The sequence below is a fragment of the Trichechus manatus genome, unplaced genomic scaffold, assembly GCF_000243295.1.
Source record: "Trichechus manatus latirostris isolate Lorelei unplaced genomic scaffold, TriManLat1.0 scaffold00074, whole genome shotgun sequence".
In the NCBI taxonomy this organism is placed as follows: Eukaryota; Metazoa; Chordata; class Mammalia; order Sirenia; family Trichechidae; genus Trichechus; species Trichechus manatus.
In genome coordinates this window covers 4,916,057-4,939,230 of record NW_004444010.1, presented here as the reverse complement: position 1 = coordinate 4,939,230, position 23,174 = coordinate 4,916,057, and positions in this window count along the sequence as shown.

Genomic DNA, 23,174 nt, shown 5'->3' with positions numbered 1-23,174 from the left:
ATTGAGTCAACCTTAACAATGTGGATGGAGTCAAGCTTTTGGGACCTTCATTTTCTGTATAGCATGACTCAAAATAAGAGGAAACATCTATTAATCAGAGGAATCTGGAATGTACAAAGTACGAATCTAGGAAAACTGGAAATCATCAAAAATGAAATGGAACTCATAAACATTGACTTCCTTGGCATTAGTGAACTGAAATGGACTGGTATAGGCTGTTTTGAATCAGACAATCGTATGGTCTGCTGTGTTGGGAGTGACAAATTGAAGAGGAATGGCGTTGTACCCATTGTCTAAAAGAACATTTCAAGATCTATCCTAAAGTACAATGCTGTCAGAGATAGGATAATACCCATACGCCTACAAGGAAGACCAGCTATATGACTATTATTCAAATTTATGCACCAACTACTAGGCCAAAGATGAAGAAATTGAAGATTTTTTACAAACTTCTGCAGTTTAAAATTGATCAAACATGCAATGAAGATGTATTGATAATTACTGGTGATTAGAATGCAAAAGTTGGAAATAAAGAAGAAGGATCAGTAGTTGGAAAATACGGCCTTATTGATAGAAAAGATGCTGGAGATCACATGATAGAGTTTTGCAAGACCAACGACTTCTTCATTGCAAATACCTTTTTTTGAAATATATATACAGAGAGTTTTATATCAATGAAATGGCTCACATGGTTGTAGAGGCTGGAACATCTCAAGTCCATGGATCAGGCTGGAACCTTCTCCTGATTCTCATAGCCACAGGGGCTGGCAAACCTAAGATCAGCAGGTCAGACAGCAGGATTCTTGCCACACCACCAAGGGAAACTCCCTTTCAGCCGATTGGCTACTCATAGCAGATCCCATCATGGAGGTGATCACATTTACATCAACTCTCATCATGGAAGTGATCTCATGATTATACAATTGCCAAACTATATCATAACTGTTAAACCACTGAGAATCATGGCCCAGGCAAGTTGACACACAACTTTAAGGATCATAGATACCATCTCACCCCTGCAAAAATAGCACTGATCAAAAAAACAGAAAACAAATGCTGTTGAGGTTGTGGGGGATTGGAACTCTTAATGCATTGCTGGTGGGATTGTAAAATGGTACAACCACTACAGAAAAAAGTATAGCGCTCCCTCAAAAAGCTAGAAATAGAAATACCTTATGATTTGGGAATCTCACTCCTAGGTATATATCCCAGAGATATAAGAACAGTGACTCGAGTAGACATATACACACCTATATTCATTGCAGCATTTTCCACAATAGCAAAAAGATGGAAACAATTTAAGTACCCATCAAGGGATGGATGAATAAACAAACTGTGGTACATACATAAAATAGAATACTATGAAACTATAAAGAATAATGAGGAGTTCATGAAACATAATATGGATGAATCTGGAGGACATTATGCTGAGTGAAATAAGTCAATCACAAAAAGACAAATATTGTATGGTTCCACTATTACAAAAAGTTAAGAATAGATATACGCACAGAAAGCAAAGTTCTTTGATGGTCACCAGGGATGTGAGGAAGAGGAAGGGGGCATCACTTTCTAGATAGTAGATATTTGTTACTTTTGGTGATGGGAAAGGCAATCCTAAATATGGAGGATGCCGGCACATCTTGACCGAGGTAAATAAAGACACTAAGAAGTACATGAGAAAAAGGGACAATTTCAGTAAGTGCTATATCATATACAATTTTGCAACAACAGTAAAAACAACCAAAAAATATGTTTGTGGTTATGTAGGTAGCTATAGGTAGATATAGGAAGGCATATGCAAGTCAATACACATGCATGTATAGGTGTATCTGTAGGCATATGTATATACACGTTTGTATGTGCTGCATATATATCTACATATATATATATATATATCTACATACATAACAAACCACATAGGAAGCACAGTTACAGAGATTTCCTAGACACATCCATATAACTCATAGGATTGGTTTACTGGGCCAAAAGTTTTGGGAATATAGCCTTGGGGGACAATTTAGTCAATTGGCATAACATAGTTCACAGAGATAATGTTCTACATCCTAGTTTGGTGAGTAGCATCTGGGGTCTTAAAAGCTTGGCAGTGGCCATCTAAGATACAACTATTGGTCTCTGCAACGTAGATAATGAAGGAAATTAAAGTCTCAAAGAAGAAACTAGTCCTTGGGACTAATAGCCCACCCAGACCACAGACTCTTCTAACCTGGGACCAGAACTAGATAGCGCCTGGCTACCACTACCGACCATTCTGACCAGGGACACAATAGAAGCTCCTGGATAGAATAGGGAAACCCTGGTGGTGTAGTGGTTAAGAACTATGGCTGCTAACCAAAAGGCCAGCAGTTCAAATTCACCAGGCGCTCTTTGGAAACTGTATGGGGCAGTTCTACTCAGTCCTATAGGGTCGCTATGAGTTGGAATCAACTGGACGGCAATGGGTTTGGTTTTTGGTTTTCTTGGATAGAATGGGAGAAAAGTATAACAAAACTCAAATTCCTAAAAAGATCAGAACTACTGGACTGGTAGAGACTAGAGGAACCCATGAAACTATTGCCCTATGATACCCTTTGAACTTGGAATTGAAGTTATTTCTGCAGGTCACCTTTCCAGCCAAATAGATTGGCTTACAAAATAAACTATATCATCTGTGAATAATGTGCTCCCTTAGTCGGTTAGCTATATGAGACCAAATGGTCAACATTTACCCAAATGTAAAGACGAGAAGGCAAAGAAGGAAAGGGAAAATAGATAAATGGAAACAGAACGAACAGAAGGGAGATAATTCGAATACTGACACATTATAAAAATTGTGACCAATGGCACAGAACAATCTCTATAAAAATTGTTAAGGGGGAACCTAACTTGCTATGTAAACTTTCACCTGAAACACAATAAAATATTATTTAAAAATAAAGAAAAGAAAATATCCACTAGCTTTAGCAACAAAGAGGTTGTTAATAATTTTGACCAGATTAATTTCAAAGGTTTAACATAAACAAAACAAAAATCCTCACGATTGGACCAATAAGCATCATCATGATAAATGGAGAAAAGATTGAAGTTGTCGATGATTTGATTTTACTTGGATCTATAATCAATGCCCATGGAAGCAGCAGTCAAGAAATCAAAGGATGCATTGCATTGGGCCAATCTGCTGCTAAAGACCTCTCTAAAGTGTTAAAAAGCAAAGATGTCACTTTAAGGACTAAGGTGTGCCTAACCCAAGCCATGGAGTTTTCAATCGCCTCATATGCGCAGGAAAGCTGGACAATGAATAAGGAAGACTGAAGAAGAATTGATGCCTTTGAATTATGGTGTTGGCGAAGACTGTTGAATATACCATGGACTGCCAAAAGAACAAACAAATCTGTCTTGGAAGAAGTACAGCCAACATGCTCCTTAGAACTGAGGATGGTGAGACTTGTCTCACATACTTTGGACACGTTATCAGGAGGGGCCAGTCCCTGGAGAAAGACATCATGCTTGGTAAAGCAGAGGGTCAGCAAAAAAGAGGAAGACCCTCAACAAGATGGATTGATACAGTGGCTGCAATAATGGGCTCAAGCATAATGATTGTGAGGATGGTGCAGGACTGGGCAGTGTTTCGTTCTGTTGTACATAGGGTTGTTATGAGTTGGAACCTACTCAACAGCACCTAACAACAATTTCAAAGAAAAGCAAAGAACAGGAGAGTCGAAATGTGATTGAGAATTGAAGAAAGGAACACAGTCAGAGTAAATTTAATTCTAAAGCGTTTAACTGGTACAGAAAAGAACAGATAAGGTGTCACATAAAGAGGAATATAGTTAAGACTTAAAAAAATGAGAGAGATTACCCTGTGCACAAAGAAAGACCATCAAGCAGTGCTGAAACCAAGCCAAGCCTACAAATTTGCCTTGGCACTAATCAATTTATATCTTTTCCTCTGGTGGTGCTTAGCTTCCAGGAGGTAGGGGCCCAGGATACATATAGTTGGATTGACCTAAGAACTGATATAAGAATAAAGGTTTTCCAAGGGGGTGTAGCAGAAAACATGGGGCCAGAAGGTTGAGGGTGCCAACAAATAAAATTATAGTGTTATTCGTCATGGTAGAAAGAATGGAAGGAAACACCACGAGGGAGTGATTGTCTGAGAAAAAGGGGTGGGGGTCAAGATGTCTAACAACAAAGGTTCTAGAAGATAGGGAGTGAAAGAGCTAAAGGAATGAGAGGTTATGGGCAGAGGTTGATATAACGTAGCTTAAGATTTTGTAAGTTATTCAGTTTCAGCTGATGGCAGTGTCTACACTGAGGCAATAGTATGCAGTAAAGTAGAGCCATTTATGGATCACCAGCCTGAGTAGTCAATGATTGGAGGGAAGCATATTTGAAAACTCTTAGAATTAAGGAAATCAACAGAGGTTGAATGGGTCTTCAACATAGATGCTGATGACTATGTTGTTAATAATAATGACAGAATGATGATAGAAATTGAGCTTTGAGCAACCTGGTAGCTAAGGCACAGTGGGAAACCCATCAGGTTATTTAGTCCTTATCTTATTGAAGAAAGTACCGCACCTATCTGAAAAGAAACTAAATTCTAGAAGGAATGTACTAGATTGATCATTTTAATTATGATCCAGTGAAGCTGATGACGTTCCTCCAGGAACAGCACGTGAATGCTGTAACAACTCAGGACAGTACCTCTATCACCTTCACCACTCCTAGCATCAGAAACTCACTCATCTTTTCTAAGCAGTCGAAGTGTAAAATTACCGTTTTTCTTAAAGTTACCGAAGGACAACAATGGAGAGTGCAGATGGCATGTAGCCGGTGTGATTCAGATGTCACCTGAGGCCTCCCTGCTGTTTGAATGTTCCAAATTCCATGATCTGTGAGACTTCAAAGCATTCCCAGAGGTGTCTGCTAATTCCCCAAGCGATTTCTGTTTCCTCAGTCTCCCCTAACTCTTAGGTTTCTCACATGCCACCTTTATCTACACTCTTGACCTCAAAGCGAAACTCAGTTCTTTCTACAAATTTTCACTATTAAGACAACCATAAAAAAATAACTCAAACCAACCATTCTTCCCAAAGAGACAAAACTGATAACTTACATAATGGATGGAGAAACAAGAGATAGCATGTAGGATGTCTTCCAAAGAGAACTAAGAGCCAAGGCTTTACTTCATCAACTTTGAAACTTTGTGTTTGGCCATAATAGTATCGAAGTTGTAAATATTTTCTTTAATCACTTGATAATGTCAGCAGGAACTTCCTTCTGTGTGACAGGAATTTTGTGCCTATTGCTTGAAGGCATACATATATAGAATTTTGTTATTAACAGGCCAATTTACAGGCCAGCCACTTTCACTATTCTTCTATCTAGCGTGAGTAAAAGGAAGAGGGGAGGACTGAGGATGTTGCATATTGGCATGATAAAAAATTGCTATAGAGGCAATAGAAATTCATTACATGAAGTAATTATAGCCATTATCTTAAGAGGAACTGGTAAGGGCTGAATGAAGAACTTTCATAGTCTGATTCTCCCAGTTCTGTAACAGGAATGCTCTTCTTAGGGACTACACATTAGAGCAATGTTTGATTCAGTGCCTTTTATAGAGGCACACTGTGCTTAGAGAATGGTGGTGCCCCCTGCTGTGTGAGGATGGATGAGAGTGTATACGGATTTTGTGATGAAGGGAAAGCCCACCTGTCATGGATTGAATTGTGTCCCCCCAAAATATCTGTCAACTTGGCTAGGCCTTCATTCCCACTATTGTGTGATGGTCCACTATTTTGTCATCTGATGTGATTTTCCTATGTGTTGTAAATCCTACCTCTATGACGTTAATGAGGTGGGATTAGCAGCAGTTATGTTAATGAGGCAGGACTCAATCTACAAGATTAGGTTGTGTATTAAGTCAATCTCTTTTGAGATATGAAAGAGAGAAGCGAGCAGAGAGACATGGGGATTTCATACGACCAAGAAAGTAGAGGCAGGAGCATGTGTCCTTTGGACCTAGGGTTCCTCTGCTGAGAAGCTCCTAGTACAGGGGAAGATTGATGATAAGGACCTTCCCCCAGAGCCGACAGACAGAGAAAAACTTTCCCTGGAGCTGACACCCTGAATTCGAACTCCTAGCCTACTAGACTGTGAGAGAGTAAACTTCTCTTCGTTAAAGCCATACACTTATGGTGTTTCTGTTATAGCAGCACTAGATAACTAAGACACCACCTATTAGCCCAATGCACATTACTCTCAACTCTTATGCTAATCAGATTTCCCCAAACTAATCAGTGGTGTTTTTATTAGCTTACGTAGATGGATACTATTTGGCAAATTATGAAACAGTTTGTTATACTTTTTAAAAAGTCAATAACTCAACATCTGATTCTTTTTAACAGAAAGTTTCTTTTCTTGAATACTTTCATTACTTTTGTCTGTGGATTATAACCAGTTGTTATTTCCATTGAATAACCCAACTTTTCTAGTTTCTGGCTCCACATAACTGGAGCCCAGTATACTTAATTACATTTAAAGATGACTTGAGTTAAGTAGCTTGGAGCTATGAGTTGAACTGTGTGCCTTGATTTGCGTTAGCTGCCTAAACAATCAGTGAGCTGGCTGCATATTGTACCATAGAAAAGCTTGTCTGTGTGTTCACGTGAAAAATAACGGAACTGGATCCAGAAGAATACCTAATGGATTCTCAAATCATTAATTTTGAGGTTATGCCTTTACTTTGGCAACATGCATACAAATAAACAAGCATGACTGAAATTAATTTATTGCATTCAAGAGACATCTGTAACTCTGCAGTTACTCGGTGAGAAAGAATTAAACAATTTCAGCTTTGACCATTTTCCTTCTTATTCCAGCTAAACAAATCTCGCCTTCCTAAATTACTCAGATCTCTTGCAGCTGACAGGAAAACAAAGGGCCTCATAAAAGAGCCTTTGTAATTATAAATTTTAATACATGTGAAAACACAAGGATGACATTAAACTGTCATGAAAAGCTAGCTTAGAGACAAATTAAAGACTAATGGAGAAATCATGGATTGAGCTCATTTCCTTACAGTTCTGAAACCCTGGAGTATGATCGTCTCTGGATCCTGAGGATTTCAATTAAACTGAACTTTATTTCAGACTCCCCCCACTCCCCACCATTTTAGTTTCCTTTCCTTTTAAAAAGGGAAAACCATGACTAAAGAAATGCTAGAGATGGAAACTGTAAAATTGTCAGAGTGCCTCTGCCTCGTTTAGGAGCATTTTCAGTCAAAGCTGCAGGAGTGGCTGAGGATGGCTCAGCCTCTTCTGGCCCAAGAAAAGCAATGAAAAGCCAAAGGGGACTGAAATAAATAAGAATAAATGACAGTTTTGCCCCAATAATTGCTCAACTTAATGTTCAGGGATGTGTACAGTGTACTTAGAAAGAAGAGTCCTGAGATTTCTGCCAAGGTCAGCAAACATTTTAATCCCAAGCAACTAAATGGGAAAATGTTCACGGGTACCAATATGTGCCAGTGGAAGGCCTAGGGAAAAAAGGGAAAGAGGGACAAAGAAAGAAGATGAATGTAGGTGGTAGGAGAATGAAAGAGGAGGGTGAGGAAGTGACTCAATGATGATGATGATGATAATGATGATGGAAAGCAGGTAGCTCAGGGGCCTAAGAGGAGCCTGGGGGTTGTAGGCATGGTGTGGGGTTTTTATGCTGGGGCATCACTGCCATTCACTTATCCTGGTGGGGGTAAGGAGGAATGTAAAAATGGAAAGATATTTATTTATTCTAAACAAGAACCTTTTTTTATCTACTTGGTATTCTTGTGAGAGTTTTGTGGCAGTAAAGTGAATGGAATTTTCCCGGTTAGTTCTGGCATATCATCTTACTAATGGAGCAAAGGATTTCGGAAAAATCACTACTCCCGTTGATATTCAAACTATCCCCACTATAAGAAAAAAAAATTTTTTTAGTTTCCTAAAATTGCCCAATATGGAGAACAAATATCCACTAATCCCAACACAAGTTAATTTAGGAGAACTTCAACCCCTTCACAGTGAACTTCTAATCAGGCTCTGTGAAAGTGATTGCTATTTTTCAGAAAGGTGGGAAGGTTGTTGTTATAAATTATGCTGTAAGAGTTTGTGGGTCTGTAAATTATTTCTAAAATATTATTGGTGATTTTCTTCTGTTATTCATAACAGATTTCCAGCAAGAGAATTACCGGCCTTGATACCTGGAATCAAGCAGGTTAAGATGAAAAAAAAAAAAAAAAAAGGAACAGAAAACTTACTATATGTGCCAAGAAAATAGTCACTATTTCCTCTTCTTTTTCAGATGAATAATGTAAATGTGATTTCTGCTATTTTTTTCTTTCCTATGGTTTCATTTTTCAGACTCTAGTTATATGTGAGCAACAATGTAATGTACTCCAAAGAAGGAGATGACTTTCAAAAGCCAGGAAGGAATTTATTTTAATATCCCAGACTACCCAGAGGATCAGAAAAAAATATCTTGGGTTTCTAGGGATTCTGGAATAAACTCGGATTATGCTGCTAGCAGAGGGTTCAGGTGGCCTTGCTGATACTTGATGTACACAGTACTAATATATATTGACATCTTTATTAATTTTTATAGAAAAATCTCAATACCTGCTCAGGTACCTGCTTGCTCTAGAACACCCATTGTTGCTTCCCTTAATGAACGATAAAACAGCTGTTAACCATTGGTAGATGACACTAATCAACTCTAAAACATGCTTTAAATCTGTTGGAGTATTTTATAGAGATCAATATTCTTTCAATAATTATCTTGAGTTTTTGCTCCCTCCCATTCAAAGTGAAAGTAGTCAAGTTTGGAATTAACATTTAAGTATATGCTTACATATTAATATTTATATTTTTAAAGAAAAAATTACAGATAGTGTAAATAAAAATGTCTCACGAATAGATGAATGGATGGCTGTTCATATCTTGTAAAAAGTATTTCCGCTGTAGATTTATAATCCTCTCCAGCATCATGTGCTGCTAGAGAAAGAGGTCTACTAATATTGGGAGATATCATTTGCCTTCCCTGGACAGTCTTGACTTGTAGAGAATTTTGTTCTCAATCCTTACATACAAGCCTGGCAGCTTATCCCATTCCTTTGCAGCCTCTCAACAACAAACAAAACAAAGACTACTTTCTAAACTGTGGTCTGTATAGATTTGCAACCATTGGAGTCTGAGGGCAGGTTGAATTGATGTGCCATTGATTTGCAGGCTCTTCACACTCTGAATCCAGCAAACAATCTGTTCTGACCCTGACTCCAAGAGCGAAAGGGTGATTTGCATTTATATTTGCATCTAAATACTGATGAATCATTCTAGTGTGCAAAACATTGGGACATGATAGTGTAAGCAGAGAAAGATGGACAGATAAGCAGAGAGATTTATAGATGTAAAGATAGATTACCATAGATTATTTTTGTCACATTGACGAAATTAACTGTAATGAGAAATAATTATTTTTAAAAACACTATCTCCAGCCAATCTGTCATTTCTGATTTTTTGTGGAAATAATAGGTGTCTGGGACTCTACTGTGCCCTCATCAGTGTCAGATGTTAAGAGAATTTTGCTATGCATCTGCGTGAATTTGGCAGCAAGTCTGCAGCAAGGGTTCTGCTTGTCTCTGCAGAAAACTGCTCAGGTTTGGTTGGTATCTGTAGTATCATCATCAGATTGAACTTGGCTTTTAAGTTCTGGCTTCATCTGAGGAATGGCTTTTTCTATTTGTGGTGATCTTATTGTGGCTATAGTAAAATCATGACTGAAGTTTACATTGCATGCATCTGCTTTGTATAAATGCTTTATTTCTCTTGGAAAATGCTCGAAAGTCTAAGACACCACAATTTTTGACTATTATAGACTGACAAATGATGCAGTGGAACCTCAACAGCTAATAAGACACTGCTTAGTTTTTCAGGGACCGTTGAAAAATATCTCTCTTATTTACATAGATGTGGTTATCTTAGAGGGTACACAACACACTTTGTTTGCTTTCTTCCCACTTTGAGCCAATAAACACATCTCTTTGATTTCCTGGCATTTCTTTACTCTTCTTTCTGCCAAATTACATCCCAGCATCCTTTCAACACTACGTGTAAAACACATATCCTTTATGGAAATTTCTAGAATAACTCCACCAACTTCCAGTCACTCTCACAATATTCTTGTTGGTTTTAATTTTTATTTTTTAAGATTCATTCAACATATGCACCAACCTTATGGAGGCGCAGTTCTAAGCACATGAGATATATTAGTGAACAAAATAGACAAGTATTTCTTTGTCAAGGAGCTTACATTTTAGTAGAGAAAGAAACAATAAACATAATGATTAAGTAAATTATATGGTATGTTAGTAGATAATAAGTGCAAAATAAAAAAATTGAAAAGGTAGATCAGGATAAACGAGACTGGGAATGCTGGAGGTGAGAATCAGGCTGTACTATTAAATGGGGGAGTCGTCACTGAGATATGAGATTTAAGAACTGGCACACTATCATTTGGGGCATATTCTATTAGTCAAAGCAAGATTTACCCAGATTGAAGGAATGGAGGAATACATTCCATATCTTGATAGGAGAAGCAACAAAGTCACATTGCAAAAAGGCTTGACTATAGCAAGGGGAATTATTGCAGCCATTTTTTGCAAATCATCTATCATAGAGGCTGTCTTGGTCATCTAGTGCTGCTACAACAGAAATACCACAAGTGGATGGCATTAACAAACAGAAGTTTATTCTCTCACAGTCCAGTAGGCTGCAAGTCCAAATTCAGGGCGTCAGCTCCAGGGGAATGCTTTCTCCGTCAGCTCTGGAGAAAGGTCTGTGTCATCAGTCTTCCCTTGGTCTGGGACTTTCTCTGCGTGGTACCTCAGGTCCAAAGGACGCACTCTGCGCCCAGCACTGCTTTCTTGGTAGTATGAGTTTCCCACGTGTCTCTGCTTGCTTTTCTCTTTTATATCTCAAAAGAGATTGGCTTAAGACACTATCTAATCTTGTAGATCTCATCAGTATAACTGCCGCTAATCCACCTTATTACATAATAGTGATAGAGTTTAGAACACGTAGGGAAATCACATCAGATGTTAAAACAGTAGATAATCATACAATACTGGAAATCATGACCTAGCCAAGTTGACGGATATTTTGGGGGGACAGAATTCAATCCATGACACAGGCTATTTTGGATATGCAGGTGAGGGATGATGGTTGCTTGAACTAGGATAGCAGCAGTGTGAATCAGTCCAATTCTGTATTTTCAAGGTTGAGGCAACAGGACTTACTGATGGATAGGTGCTGAATATGAGGAAAAGAGAGGATTCAGGGATGGCTCTGAGGTTTTTTTTTGCTTGAGCAACTAGAATGATGGAGCTGCCATATGCATAAACAGAGGAGACTGTGTGTGGAACACATTTTTGAGAGAAGACCAAGAATTCCTTTTTGGACATACTATTTTAAATGTTTGTTACAAAGTGGAAATGTGAAGTAAGAAACTGGATATCAAGACTGGTATTTGAGAAAGAGGTTTGGACTGAGATCCTCATCATAGAGCTGTTATTTAAAACCAAGGGACTGAACAATATCACTTCTGGAATGACTAAAGATAAAAGGAGAGGATCAAAGTTTGAGGGCTAGGGCTGTCCAATATCAGAAGTTAAAGAAGAAGAGAAGGAACGAGTCACGAAGGCTGAGAAGGAGCAGCCAGTGAGGTGGGAAGAAAACAGATCAAGAGAGTGCAGTATTTTAGGAGCCAAAAGAAGAAAGTGAGTTGAGAAAGAGAAAATGATTAAGTGTTCCAAATGCTTCTGATAGGTTACCTGAGATCATTGCCAGCAAGGTTATTTGATGATCTCTGCAAAAACAAACAAACAAAAACAATAACAAAGATTTTGGGACTCCGCTAGTATTTTGTCTATCAAAAATGTATCGCCACCTTTGCTGTCATACGAGTATTGGTAGTAGTGACAGGAGTAGTAACAGTAGCAATAGCAATAGTAGTATCCGTAGTTATAGGATTCACCAGGCACTGCTCCAGGTCCCTTATATGGATTATCTCATTAAATCCTCATGGCAGCGGGTCAGTGGCAAAGGGTGATGGTCTTCACGTTCAGGAAGTGGATGTGTATCTTGGTCTCTATTACCATCCTCATTAAGTACTCTTATAATGTAGATACTATTCTTTATGGATGGAGCCCTGGTGGTGCAGTGGTTAAGAACTATGGCTGTTAACCAAAAGGTTGGCAGTTCGAATCTACCAGCTGCTCCTTGGAAACCCTGTGTGGGCAGTTCTACTCTGTCCTATAGGTTTGCTATGAGTCAGAATCGGACTTCTTTTTTTTGGTTTATGCTTCATGGATGAGGAAAATGAGGCACAGAAAAGTTAACTAACTTCTCCCTGAGTCACACAATCACTAAGTGATAGATCCAGAATTCAAAACCAAAATGCTCTATCTCCAGCACCTTGCTCCTAACCCGTCTCTACATTGACTCTCAGAAGGTAGGAACAATGGCCTCCCCAGTGCCGTGGTTGTAACAGGTTGTATTTTAGGCGTCAGATTCTATCATCATTTTATGAAAGACATGCTTCTGAACCATTCTTCTAGCACCTCTTGTATTTACTTATTTACTTAGTCTCAATCTAAAACCAAATTGAAGCAGCTTATACAAATTATACAGCATAACTAGTTTAAAGAACAAATGATCAAATGGAGGAGACACCTCACTTCCATCCCGTCATATTCCATTCCAATACCTGTCATATTTGTGGTAGGGAAATGATAACTTTTATTGCCTCAAAATTTGCTTGCCAACCAGACTCAGGAGGTAATTTGCAAGTAATTTTAACATGTTCTTTCATGATTGTCCATGTTTGAATAGAATGAATGATAAACTTCTTACATCATTCAAGTATAAGCAGCATGTCCAACTTTTTGCACTGTATATAATCAACAAAAATATGATTTACAATTATAATGTGTTTACAATACATTGTAAACACATTATAATTGTAAATAGCACAAGGAATGAATAAAGTTTGTTCCAGTGCAAATATCTGGCCTTGTGTTTATTTCATTTTTCTCTAAAAATAGGTATTAACACATTTCCTAGTCATTCTAATAGTGTAAGACACATCAACACAGTGCAAAAACATGTCTTTGGCTATAAATTATTTTAATCATAATGGACATTTAAATTCACTTTGTAAGTGATAAATTGGAGATTATGGTGGGATACCCAAGTGGAAATGCCTGCAGACAGGGAGGTAAGCATCTATAGTTTGACTCCATGCTGCCCACATCTAGTCTGATTTAATTCCACCCAAAAGCAGGAGACAAAAATTTACACAAACTCACATTCCCATCATCAACTTCTGCCTCACTTGGGGATGATGATATATGTGTATATCCAATAAGATCTCAAATTCAACATAAAGCAAGACTTACTAGCTTTGGAGGTAGAATAGCTTAATCAATATGAATATGTGTGTTAGAGTCAGAATCGTATTTAGTCTTGGCACCACTATTTACAAATTGTAAAACCTCCTGCAAGTCATTTAGGCTTTTTACCCCTCAGTTGGAAACCCTGGTGTTGTAATGGTTAAGAGCTAGGCTGCTAACCAAAAGGCTGGCAGTTCAAATCCACCAGGTGCTCTTTGGAAACCCTATTGGGCAGTTCTACTTTGTCCTGTAGGGTCACTGTGAGTTGGAATCAACTCGACAGCAACAGGTTTGGTTTTTTTTGGTTATTCCTCGATTTCCTCCCAGCAAAATGAAATACGCTGCGTAGAGTTGTTGTGAGAGTAAAATGAGATTGTGCTTATAAAGAGTTTAGCCTTGGCACATAGCTAGTCCTCCCCATTACTGATGTCATTATTTCTCTTCTTCTTCAAACCAGCACCTCTTCTTGACTTTCCTTTGGTCTCTGGCAACGTGGCATACTTCTGTCAATTATTCAAGCAAAAAGTCTTGGCCCTGTCTTTAACTCTTCCATCTACTCTGACTCTTGCTGCTAATCAATTTCCAAGCCAAGCCAATTCTTCCTATGCGATGACCACTCTTTTGCTTTTTCAGGCCCCACGGTTGATCATGGCCTCATTAGGCATTAAAGGATTACTTGATTAGTATCTTGATTGTTCTTTTTGCCTCCAGTCTCTTGGCACTCCAATCCATTCTCTGCACGGCCACCAGATCAATCATATTAAAGCCTTACTCTGTGTTGTTTCTCTTCTAAAAATCTTTAATGGCTGCCTATTGCCTTCAAAACACATAAAAACTGCTTAGCTGGAGTGGATTGCTTAGCTAAGGTACCAGCCATTCCAACAATTTTCTTCTTTGCCACTCCCACTGTGAAGGCTGGAAAGCCAGATACTTTTTCTCCCTACCTCTCTTTCAGCTGCAGGTGGCCTTGACTCATTTCTAGCCTGAAATATAAGACTATTGGGAGAATCTGGGAAAGCCTTTGCTTTTTTGATAAAAAGGACATACATAGACCAAGAGGCAGTCGTTCCAACAGAACAAGGGGATAGTGTGTGGTTTAAAGTCAGGAAAGGTGTGCATCAGGGTTGTATCCATTCACCATACTTATTCAATCTATATGCTGACTAAATAATCTGAGAAACTGGACTATATGAAGATGAACAGGGCATCAGGATTGGAGGAAGACTCCAGCAACCTCCGATATGCAGATGACACAACTTTGCTTGCTGAAAGTGAAGAGGACTTGAAGCACTTACTGATAAAGGTCAAAGACCACAACGTTCAGTATGGATTACACCTCAACATAAAGAAAACAAAAATCCTCACAACTGGACCAATAAGTAACATCGTGGTAAACAGAGAAAATACTGAAGTTGTCAAGGATTTCATTTTCCTTGGACCCACAAGCAATGTCCATGAAAGCAATAGTCAAGAAATCAAATGATGCATTGCATCAGGCAAATCTGCTGCAAAAGGCCTCTTTAAAGTGTTAAAAAGCAAAGATGTCACTTTGAGGACTAAGGTGTGGCTGACTCAAGCTATGGTATTTTCAATCACTTGGAATGCATGCCAAAGCTAGACAACCAATACGGAAGACTGAAGAAGAACTGATGCCTTTGAATTATGGTGTTGGTGAAGAATACTGAATATACCATGAATGCCAGAAGAAAGAACAAATCTGTCTTAGAAGGACAGCGAGAATGCTCCTTAGAAGGGTAATAGTGAGACTTCATCTTACATCCTTTGGACATGTTGTCAGGAGGGACCAGTCCCTGGCGAAGGACATCATGCTTGGTAAAGTAGAGGGTTAGCAAAAGAGAGGAAGACCCTCAATGAGATGGAATGACACAGTGGATGCAACAATGGGCTTAAACATTGCAAAGATTTTGAGGATGGCACAGGACCAGGCAGTGTTTCGTTCTGTGGTACACAGGGTCACTGTGAGTCGGAGTTGACTGACTGCACCTATCAACAACAACATGTACTTTAAAGAAGAAGTACAAATGGCCAACAAGCACATGAAAAGATACTCAACATCATTAGTCATTAGTGTTGTTGTTAACTGCTGTCAAGTTGGCTCCAATTCATGGCGACCCCATGTATAACAGGATTGGACCGTTGTGATCCAAAGAGTTTTCATTTGCGGGTTTTTTGGAAGAAGATTGCCACGTCTTTCTCACTAGTCTGTCTTAGTCTGCAAGCCCCACTGAAACCTGTTCAGAATCATAGCAACATGCAAGCCTCCACTGACAGATGGGTGGTGGCTGTGCTTGAGGTGCATTGGCTGGGAATGGAACATGGTCTCCCTCATGGAAGGCAAGAATTCTACTACCGAACAACAAATTTCTCCTCATTAGTCATTGTTGTTGTGTGCCATCGAGTCAATTCCAATTCACAGTGACCCAATAGAACAGAGTAGAATTGGTTTCCTAGGCTGTAATCTTTATGGGAGCAGATCACTGGGTCTTTTCTCCTGTGGAGCTGCTGGTGGGTTTGAACTGCTGACCTTTCAGTTAGCAGCTGAGTGCTTTATAACCATTACATCACTAGGGCTCCTTAGGGAAATTCAAACCCAAACCACAACGAGATATCACTTTACATCCAGTATTATTAAAAACAAACAAGCAAACAAACTGAAAATAACAAGTATTGGTGAGGATGTGGAGAAATTGGAACCCTTGTACATTGCTGGTATGATTGTAAAATGGTGCACTGCTGTGCTTTTTTTTCCCTCAAAAAGTTAAGCACTCAGCTTTCTCACTCCTAGGTATATACCTAAAAGAATTAAAAACAGGGACTTAAACAAATACTTGTACACAAATGTTCATAGTAGCATTATTCAAAATAGTCAAAGAGAAACAACTCGAATGTCTATCGACTGATAATTGAACAAACTGTGGTGTATACATTCAATGGAGTATTATTCAGCCATAAAAAAAAACAATGAAATATTGATACATGCTGCAGTGTGGGTGAACCTCAAAAACATTATGCTCAGTGAAAGAAGACAGACACAAAGGTCACATATTGTACGATTCCATTTATATGAAATATCCAGGATAGGCAAATACAAAGAGCTAGAAAAAAGATTGGTGATTACCAGAGCCTAGAAGCAGGGGTGGGGTGGGGGGGCGATAGGAAATCACTACTTACTGGGTATGGAGTTTTCTTTTAGGGTGATAACAAAGTTTTCGAACTAGGTAGAGGTGGTGATTGCAAAACAATGCAAATGTACAAAATGCCAATGAATTGTATACTTTAAAATGATTAATTTTATGTTATATGAATTTTACCTATATAAAAAAATAAGAACATATGCTGTTGTTGCTATTCCTTCTCCCTACTTTCTGACTTGAGTATTAATATAATGCCTGGGACTGCTGCATCCATCTTGTGAGTATGAGGAGATAAAAACAAGAATTAAAAGTCTCTAAGGATGACAGAGCAGAAGTAAAAACATCCTGGTTCTTCAGAACTCAGTTAAGTTGCTGACAACCCTGAGACTAGCTACTTCTGGATTTCTTCTTAAGAGAACAATAAATGTCCCTATGCTTTAACTAGATTCTCCATTTCAGACAAATGGCATTATTCCTAACTAATACAGCTTGACATTCAAACACCTACACTATCTGACTTGAAGCTCTCCTCTCATACACATCTACATTTACTTGACTATTTAAACCCTGCATTTCCAAAAAAATTTCACTAGTTTCCATTTTTAGAACACTTCCTGGCCTTTCCTGCTTCAGTGACTTAGCTCTTGTTATTTCCTCCTTTTACAGAATTCCTTTTTTGTATTTTTCCACCAACACCCACCTCCCTTCTTTGTCTCTAGACTTGCTATATATAGTCTTCAAGGTCCAAATTATTCCACCTCCTTCATGGAAGCTTTCCTAATATTTCTAGAAGTGTTGCTCTTTTTCTTTGAATTCCTATGGAAGTATAGGAATTCTATAAACAATAATGGCTCTATAAACAATAATTACACAAAACGATGTTGTTTTCGTTAGGTGTCATTGAATTGGTTCCGACTCATAGAGACCCTATGTGCAACAGAACAAGACACTGCCTAGTCCTACGCCATCCTCATGATCATTGCTACGCTTTAGACCACTGTTGCAGCCACTGTGTCAATCCATCTCATTGAGGGTCTTCCTCTTTCTCGCCGACCTCTACTTTACCAAGCATGATGTCCTTCTCCAGGGACTGGTCCCTCCCAATAACATGTCCAAAGTATGTGAGATGAAGTCTTGCCATCCTCGCTTCTAAGGAGCATTCTGGTTTTTTATGTACATGTTATCTCTTTCTAAATTGTAAACTCTTGACTAAAATTTGACTTTTATTTATATATGTATATATATATATCATTATTACCCCTTGGAGAGAGGTTTAACTTATGTGTTCAATCAATTTTCTTTTGTAATGAGTAGATGCATGGAGGAAGTGGATTCTAAGTGTCTAAAATATAAAGTAGGTTGGGAGCGATAGAATTGAGAAGTGGGGAAATAGAGAATACTCCACAGGTATCGCCAAACAGCAGAGTAGTCCGTCACTGTAAAGAGGCCTTGAAATGTTCCACTTAAGTATAGGACAGCCTCAACTGGGTTTCAGACAATTACAAGAAATGAAATAACTCTTTGGTCTTAAGTCACATTCTGACGGTTGTGTGTGGTGAGCTTTTGTGCACCGTTTTGTTCCACTTAGTGGAAACTGGGCACATAATTCTATATACCCTACAAGGAAAATTGGACCCATAAAATATTCTAATGAAAAATTGTATTCTCTAAGGTTTTATTCACGTTTTTTTTTTTATTATAACCTAATATGCTTGCTTAGAAAAACACATTTCATTGTTTTTGAGTCATTTCCCCATCTTGAGTTTATTAAACTTGAATTAAAATAAATTATTCTAAAACAAAGCTCTGTTTTCTACACCGGAACTTGAAAAAACTTTGAAACTAAATAAAGTTAAAATTCAAAACATTAAGCCAATTTAAGTCTTTAAAAGTATTAGGGACTTGCCCATCTCAAATATAGACATTTATTACAGCAACATGTCAGTCACATGTGAGTCATTTTTGTCCCTTAGTCTTTTCCAATTGAGGTTGATTAATGTGATGTTACACGTCTAGTATTAGATAATGAATTAAGTTACTCATTCTGTGCCTAGCCCCTTCACATCCATTTCTAGCAGCAAAGGGTGCCTGAGAATAAACAAAGTTTGTGAAGGGGAATAAATATATTTATACATATCGACGGCACCTAACAACAACAACACATACATATATACAGGAAGAACTATGCATGGTACTAGAGAGAGAGAGAAGAAGAGAGAGAAGTTTGGGAAAGAATATTTCAAATATTTGTCTCTGTCTCCATCATTGTTTTATAAATATGTATTACAGAAGAAAAATACTCAGCAAATAAGGAAAGCCCACTAACAATCCCTAAGGACTGCTGTCACTACTAGATCTTGATGACAGCCAGCATTCTGAAGAAATAATATCTAAATTGTGGACTTCTTTTTTTCTTTAAGTTAGGAAATCCAGAAAAATCATAGGTCCTGATTACAGATTCTGGCACAATCTCAATAACAGTTTTTAAATATAATGTCCTCTCAGTTGTAAACCCACAGATGGGTCCTTTACTGGCCAATTTCTTCATGCCTGCCTGGTGCCCTATCTATTCCTTTCTGATCTTTCGACAGTTTTCAAGGAGTCAGCCTTCCTTCTTTCCAGAAAGCAACCACCCATTCTTTCAGCTTCATGTCACTAACATTACTCATCACAGTGGATGAACAGACAAGGGTAATCTTTTTTTTTTTAATTTTAGAAACAGCCCAAGGTTCTAAATTTCTTCCAAAATTGTCTAAGTAGTTTCCTAGTCTGTGGCTGTCAGTTTTCTCAGATGTTATTAGAAGTTCCCTTAGGTTCTTCATTCATTCCTTCATTCAACAAATATTTATCAAGTGCCTACTATGTGCCAGGCACTGTTCTGTGCCCTGGGGATACATCAGTGGACAAAACTATAATGGAATTCGTATTCTAGTGGGGAGAGATGATTACAAACAAAGAAAACAATACATCAAGTGGTGATAAGTGATATGAGAAAAATAAGCAGAGCTATGGAGATGGGGAAAGCTGGGTGGGAAGGTTGTTATTTGCATTGGGTGGTCTATAAAGGCAGCTCTGCTGGACTGCATTTGAGCAGGACCTGAAGGAAGTGAGGGAGTGCACTACACACATATCTGGAAGAAAAGTCTTTCATGCAGAGGAAATTGGAATGCAAAGGCCCTGAGTATGCGTGATGAGTTCAGGGAATGGCAAGAGGTCAGTGTGGTTAGAGAAGAGTGAGCAAGAAGTGTGGGATGTGGAGGAAATGACATTACAGAAGATGGAGCGAGGGCCAAATCAGGAGTCTTGTCAGCCATTTTAAGGGCTTTGACTCTTCCTGTGAGTAAGCTGAGAAGAACTGTTAGCCAAGAAGTGATAAGGTCTAAGTTTTGAAAGGATCACTTTGGCTGCTATGTTGAGAACAGACTGTAAAGGTCAAGTTCAGAAGCAGGAAGACCAATTAGGAGGATAGTACAATAATGCAGATGCAGGATGAGTCCTTGTATTAGAAATATATATATCCAGTCCCGTCTGGGTTAGATGTCTAACTGAGATGTTCATCTCACATCCCAGTTTCTTGGTGTGGTGTTTTCTGAGAACTGTCCATACCTACTCTGATGGATCAACCTCTTCCCCATTCACCTACTTCCAAGTCAGTCTCCATGACACTATCCTAGGTGAGAAAGATATTCTGTCTTTTGGCTACCAAAGATTCTTCCCATGGACTTCAAATGTTTTGCAGGAAACTTGCATTTATATCTTTGTCCTATTGCAAGGTGTCTCTGAGACCACTAGGTCTGAGAAATTCTCTTCTGTCCCTCAGTTCTTTTTTTTTTAATCCTGTTAGGCTTACTGAAGCACATTCACTTATATGTTATCAAAGCAGGTTTTGGCTTTAGTTGAGGCTCAGTAGTCTCCTCATCTCTTCTCATTGATACTTGAAATGAGTCTTTCTGCAGCTGGCATGCTTCCTGTGGTAGGTACCATCACCCCGAGGGCATCAATGCCTCCACCTTTCCACTGTCATTAGCAGGATTTTCCTGGTTCGTCTATCCCTTAGGCCTTCTCTGAAGTTCTTTCCAGTCTGAGAGACGCCTCTGATCCAGAGCTCATTTTAGGGGCAATAATGATTGACAAGCCCTGAGTTGTCATTCCAGTATCAGTTCTGACCACCTCCTCCCATTACCTATGCCAAAGGTCACTGGCAACCCACCAACATTATCAGCCCACAGATGTGTTTTTGTTTCTTTTTTTCCGGCCAACATAGTGTTTTTTAAAATTTTGTAGAGCTGCCAACACTAATATTGTTGAGCTTTATGTAAAAACTTGAATTTTTCATTTCTCTTGACAAATTGGAAGACTTGGCTAAACCGGGAGCGCATGCTCTCAAGGCAACAGTAAACTGGAGTTGCGTCATGTGACTAGGCTAGCACTCTCCAGTTCTCCACGGCCCACCCAGCCTGTTTCGCACCATCTTGTTCTCGGCCGATGTTCTCTAGATACCTGAGTTTGAAACCTATGGTGTCTACTCTCCTTCTCCCACATCCAACTATCCTTTTCTGAATTATTCTAGGGGCCTTCAATGCCTGTGAAGAATATTTTCGCCTGAAAAATTTTTAAGGAAAATGAGAGTAATGTTTTTAAATTATAGCTTAAAATAACAACAACACAACCTCCCCACCTAACTTTTACATAGAAAGAGCGACCAGTTTCTCACACCTTCTTAAAATAAGAGAATAGCCCTTACACACTCTGACCTTCTCTTTGGCCTAGCCCTCCTCACCCCTAATCCCTTCTAGAAAAGCCTCCTGAGCCAGGATTTATAGAAAGAGCAACAGTGTGATGCAACTGTGGACAGAGATACTGAGGCTGGATTTGTTGTTGCCACTTCTGACCTAATGCCTACGTTTCTGTTGCCTTTCAAGCCATTTGCAGATGTCTTTATGAAGAAGTCCTCCAATACCTGATCAGAGTTACTGAGCACTATCAACTCAAAGCAAAGCAAACTCATTATCATCAAGTTGATCCTACTTATAGTGACCCTACAGGACAGAGCAGAACTGCCCCATAGGGTTCGAAGGCTGTAAGCTTTACGGAAGCAGACTGCCACATCTTTTTACCAAAGAGTGGCTGGTGGATTTTACCCATTGACCCTTCAGTTAGCAGCAAGCACTTCAACCACTGAGCCACCAGGGCTCCTTCCTATCAACTCAGTGGGGTACAAATATGTAAAGGTTTTATTTTTTCAGTCACTGCCTTCATTTTTCCTTTCTTGTCACTTAACACCATCTGGGATATATCCCATAAATTCTGAGTCACGTTGAAACTCGGTTATTTTAAAGTACTAATAACAAATTTGATTTCAATCCCCTTCCCTTCCTTTTGATCTTTCTAGTGTGGTCCATGTATGAGTACAGAGGGCCCGATAGGAGCCTTCTACTGCACAGTTTCCTGGCTGGGAGATCCAGCTTCAGCTCCAATGCTTCCACCTACCATTAGCTCATGCCTCTACCCCACAGCTTCTTGTTACTGGACTCCCCTTGCCCAGGAGGTCACCACTGTGGGCAGGGCACAATGCCTAAAACCTGGCTGCTTTCTGTGGTATCCATTTGACTAAAGTCAACTGACTTGTCTTTCTACCTAACGGGTAAAATAGGATGCCCCCTCTTGCCTTCCTGCTGTCTTTGTTTAGGTACCTTCTCCCCCGCCCAAATAGGCACGGAACAAATGAACCAGTTCACTCCCTAAGCTGACATGTAACCAAGGCATCATCCATTCCAGTAAGAAGGCGAATCTTGCAGGCCTCCACCCAGCCTCTAAGTTGTTCTCTTGGAGCCTCCTTATCACTTGCCTTGGTGAGGAGTGTACCTCTTCTCCTCCCTGGGAAGGGGAGTGAATCATTCTTGTCCCTCCCCTACAATTTCCTCAAGACAAAGGAATCCATTGACTCTCTCCCTTTCTCTCTCCTTAAGCAGTAACAATTTCTGGGTGGTGAAAACAGTTAAGCCCTCGACTACTCGACATAAAGTTGGTGGTTCAAACCCTCCCAGAGGTGCCTCAGAAGAAAGGCTGGAATCCATTCAATGGCAACTAGTTTGGTTGTTTTTGTTTTTTAACAAGTAACTAGCTGCCATTGAATTAATTCCAAGTCGTGGTGATCCTATGTGTGTCAGAGTAGAACTGTGCATCATAAGGTTTTTGGTGGCTGATTTTTTGGAAGTAGATTGCCAGGTCTTTCTTCTGAGGTGCCTCTGGGTAGACTCAAACTTCCAACTTTTTACTTAGTAGCTGAGTGTCGTTAACTGTTTGCACCATCCAGGGAGTTTTACCTCTTCCTAGCCCTTTGCTTAAAAAGACAAGGGGTGGGTCAGTTCTTTGGACTCTTCATAAACCCTGAGGGAAGGGTATGGTCCATTGTTGGCCGCTCTCTTCAGAATGCAAGGACTTCACATGTGTTCTCTCTCAAGCCCTGCCGAATATCCTCTTATGTTGGCTGAAACAGCTTGAATATTTCCAATTATGAGTGACAGAAAATGCC